Below are 5014 nucleotides of genomic sequence, written 5' to 3' on the forward strand. Positions count from 1 at the left end.
GGTTCCTCCCACCCAAACCATTCCAGACAAACCCCAAGCGCTTGCTCCCACAACAGAATTCCACGGCACGAGGAAGGAGATCATTAAACACAACTTTATTGGGTTTCATTGTACAATTATTTTCACAATTTCCTCCTCTCCTCTCTCCATCTTCCCCTGGGTATTTCCGTCCCATGTTTCCTCACAGATACAGGGCAGCTCTTGACTGGCTGTGTTACCCACACCAATTCCAGCCTCAGTTTCCTTTTTTTCCCACTTGATTTTTATATTTTAGATTTTACACGGCAGGAGATCTGTGACTTCTGTCTGGTTGAAGCAGAGTAGCCTTCAGATTATTTCCTTGCACCCTCACCTGCCCTGCCCAGCAAAAGTTCTCTTTTGCTACAAAGTCATTTCTCAAACATCTTAATTTATTTTAAATGTAAATGCAAACAAAGGGTCACATAACCAAAATCCTGTAAAAGCTTTGTGGCCACCAAAAATGCATTATTTGGTGACTAATTAGCTACACCCTTTAATTCATGATGCCCTTTCAGTAGTAGCACTAAGTCAACAAAGAACAAATGAAACCATTAAGTTCAACTGTTGCTTTATTTAAATGTTTCAGAAGTAAAATATTTAAGAAATAAAATAGAATCAGGACTGCATCACCTCTGTCACTGTCATATTTCAGCTGGCCCGAATGTTCCAGTGATGTCACCAGTTGAAGTGGGAAACCACATTGGGAGGTTTGAACTCCTCCCTCACTTAATTTTGACCTGGACACTGAGAAATTATATTTTATCTTTTTGTCTGACAACAAAATTTAGCATTACACATGAGAGAGGGAAATGGCTTGGATTTCGTTGTTTGATTCCTACAATTTCAAGTTCTAGGACAGTCCATTTAATTACAACATTTAAGTATTTCGTTAAGTATCTGGTTAAAGATGGAGTTTTGAGTGACACCACCAACTTTTTAGAACTTTTTATGACTTGTGTGACTGCAGGAAGGTTTCTCCTTTGTATGCTTTAGTTTAGAGGTTGCTTGCATGCCCTGACTCCAGACCAGGCACTTTCTCTTCCTTTTCCTGTAAAACTTAGGGGCCTACATTGAACAACGACAAGTGGCCCAAAAAAAAAAAAAAAAAATCAATCGGTAATCTGATTTGAGGGTTTTGATTTCCTCTGATGAGTTTCAATTTCATTAAAAGCAACCTTATTCGCACATAAAAGAGCTCCTTGAAGGGTAAAGCAGGGAATTGTCTCAAAGAGTATAAAGAATGGCGCTCCTTTGTGCGGTTTATTCAGGGCATTAATTGTGGGCTCTGGCGGGCGGTGTCGGTTGGCAGATGCGCCGCTATCGGCGCCGAGATCTGCGCGAGCGGGGAGGCCGAGCACAAGGGCTCACATTCAAAAATCATTCGGGGCCGTATTGACACTTCAGTTATCAACAGCCCTTATTATCTGCTCGGCGGCGGATCGCAGCCCGCCGGTGACAGAATAAGCTACAAATCACCGCCGGGGCCTTTTCTGCATTCTCCTAATTGTGTGTATTCTCTGGAAAAAAAAATTATCGCCGGGCCTCTTGTCTTGATGAGAAATTGACATTTTCTGGTGGAGCCTGGCGAGGACTATGTGGGGAGATAAGACTTATAGTTGTTTTAAAGGAGTGCAGCCATTCTTTCAGAGGCCTCTTTATTGCTCTAGTTGACCCACTTGATGAGTATGGATTTCATGAGGTCTTTTTCAGCATTTGAACTATAAAAGGTTCAGAATGACACCACCCCTTATAGACAAAAGATAACCTTGCCCTTTGAATATATTGATTCTTTATTAACTAGGCTGTTTAATGCAATGAAATGAGGCATTAGATTGAAGCCTATTTCAAGTGCTTTGAATAATCTTTAAAAGCTTGAAAGACTTTTAAAAGCTGCTCTGCAATAATTGGCGTGTACTTTTAGAGACTCTTATTCCTTCATTTTGATTAAGGAATTTTTATCATCTTCCTATTTCTAAACTCGCTGTGGGCTGACACAACATATTTCCTCAGCAGGGCTGTTACCCAGATGTGTCGTAGGTGGAGGATTGCTCTAGGAATTGTCATATGTGGGTTTTCTCCTTTTGTATTTTCCTCGCATTGAAAGTTAGAGGAACCATTTAGATGCTCATTATTCAAACCTTTGAAATAAAACTAAAAGGAAAAGCGCCGGTAGGCATCGYGCAGACTTTCATCCCTAAAATACCGGGGATAAAAATCCCTTATTTTTTAGTGGGAATGCATCTGATTATGCCGCCCTTTAAACACGATACACAGACACACAGAGTGGAACAGTTTTCAGTGCATAATAATAATAATAATAATAATAATAATAATAATAATACAAAGTGCTCTGTAGCTTTAACACCTCTTTTCATCCAATTTGTTTTCATCAACCATGAAAGAAAGTGAAGGTGAAGAAAGGAAACACGGTTAAATTTGCTGGTTTTCCTCCTTGTAGGCTGTGACTACAGTGAGTTTCACCTTCCCCTCGCTGCCTCCCTCAGCCAGGGCAGCCAAGGAGGGGCTGGGACACCTTTGGCACCTTTTGTACCCACGTGCACCACTGCAGATATTCCCTTTTTTCTCCTGCCCTCTCGGAGATGTCAGCAGCCCCTCTGATTAATCACCAAACCAAAGTCCACAACAACCCCCTGCTTTCCACCACAGGCACTTCCATTCCTCTGCCAGAGCCCACATTCCTCTAGAAATACCCTTTTTTGGTGGTGAGGATACAGGAGCTCGTTTTGGGATGGGGAACTCAAACCTGTATACGAGGAAAAGCAGCACAGCTCTCTCCAGCTCCGAGTATAAATCTATTTTTGCACCGATTATATGTACATTGCACGTGTTATGGTCCAGAGGATGAAATATTTGTGCTCGGGATTATAATTAACAAAAGCCTTCGCTTCCTTAGCAGCAGTTAAGGGACGAGSACGTCGACCTTCGGTGTCAAACCATCACATGGAAAATTTGGGTTGTGCTTTGTTTAAAATAACTTTTCCTGTTTACAGACTTTTACAATATGATATTAAAATAGTAAAAAAAAAAAAAACCTATTGTTACCTTTGCTTTACAAAAAGAGTGTCTGAAGTGCACAGTTTTAGTTAAATAAGAAAATGAGATATTCTGCTGTTATCTCCACAAAAAGTGAGCAGTTTTGGTTAAATACTTCACCAAGGCTGAGCAACAAGTGATCGCCACGACAGAGATCTCCTTCCTCATCCTCCTCCCAGGGAACTGGAAAGACCACGTCAAGGATTTGAGTTTTTCATAACAAAGGAATAAAAATTCTGGATATTTAGAAATGAAACCCCCAGTGTTGCGCTTTTTCGTTTCGTGTTTAGTCACTTTTTTTAATAATCAAACCAGATAAAATTACTAAAAATGAAATTCACAGACAAGAAATACTTTAATTAAATATTGTGTAAAATGAACATTTTTTTATACAGTTAAATATATGAAAAAAATGTACAGATAAAACAATCTTATTGTAGGGTCTTTAACAGTAAAATCTACCATTTAGTGAAGCTTTCCGTCTGGAGACAATGAAGCGATGAGTGCATTGACTAATTAATCTAAAACACAAACAGATTTCATTTATGAAGGAACTTGCAGACTTTCTTAACATGTACACGTGACCTCTTTTTTTTTTTATTATTTTTTTTCGAGCGAAACCTTACTTAGACAAAATATAACGGAGGCAATTCAGTTCCAAAGTGACTTCTCAGGCTTTCCCACTAAGCCAAGCCTTGGCCGTGCTCACAGAGCTGTGCTACGCTGAACCGTTCTTCTAAACCCTTGCAGAAAAGCTCGACTAAAATGTGCATTTTTTTTTTTTGCCCAGAAAGAGAAAAAAAAATTAAAAAAAAATAAAAATAAAAATAATAATAATACAAAAAATGATCCCTCCTTTTTTTTTGGCTAAAAAGGTGAATTCTGCTGCAGTTTGCAACGTGTTTCGCAGTGCTGCGCTGGCAAAGGATTTAGTGCAAAGTAAAAATAAAAAACAACTCCACGTTTGTCTCGCTGGATTTGGCACTGAGAGCCACGGAATATGACAGAGGTCATTCCAGTTTAAAAAGTACAGTCGGCTACGGGTCGATTACAAAAAGTTCCCTTAAAAAAAACCCCAAGAAATCTAAATAAACAACTCCCAGACATTAAAAATTCGGTGTGATCCTGATTTCCCGTGAAACCTTTCCCGGTTTTGAGCAGTGCAGGGTTTGGGAGAATGCAGAGTGCAGCAGAAAATCGACACATAAAGGAGTGGCAGAATTGTACACCAGGATTGTGCTTTTTTTTTCCCCTTATTTTTTTACACCAGAAATCACCCAAATGAAGTCGTGATTAACAATTGTGGTGTAAGCCTGTGATAAAACAGCACAAAAGTTCTTCAAAGAAGTTCACTTTTAAGGCATCAGAGAAGTTCATGTGGCAAACATTTTAATTAAAACATCAGAAGTGAATTTATTTTTAAACTTTAGGCCTCTGAATTTTTCCAGTAAACACAGTTCAGCTATGTGGCAAAGTCATGGGTGGCAGCTAAAAATGACTTTTTACAATCTTTAAAAAAAAAATTAAAAAAAAAATTAAAAAAGAAAACAAACAAACAAACAAAAAAAAAGAAATAAAAAATGCAACCACAAAATAGAGTCATCTTTTCTGTGGCTGTATCACATGCACATATTCTACTAGTATTCATTACAGCCATGTGGCACAATTTTGATTTGACTATACAACAAACGACTTTTTCTTTCAAAATTATTTGTTCTGATAACTTAAAAATAATATAAAAATAAACAATGAATTTGAATTTAAAAAAAAAAAATAAAAAAGAGAAGGATGGAAAGGCTAAACAATAGCAACCTTATGAAGTACAAATGAAATGCACGGACACTGATTTATTTAAAAGAAAAACATGAAGGCAACAGTTCTTGGCTTAATGCTATTTTCAGCATCACGATACCAGGCCAGGACAAAAACCAATACATAC

The sequence above is a fragment of the Malurus melanocephalus genome, unplaced genomic scaffold, assembly GCF_030028575.1.
Source record: "Malurus melanocephalus ecotype Western Australia unplaced genomic scaffold, MMel_1.1 scaffold_366, whole genome shotgun sequence".
Lineage (NCBI taxonomy): Eukaryota > Metazoa > Chordata > Aves > Passeriformes > Maluridae > Malurus > Malurus melanocephalus.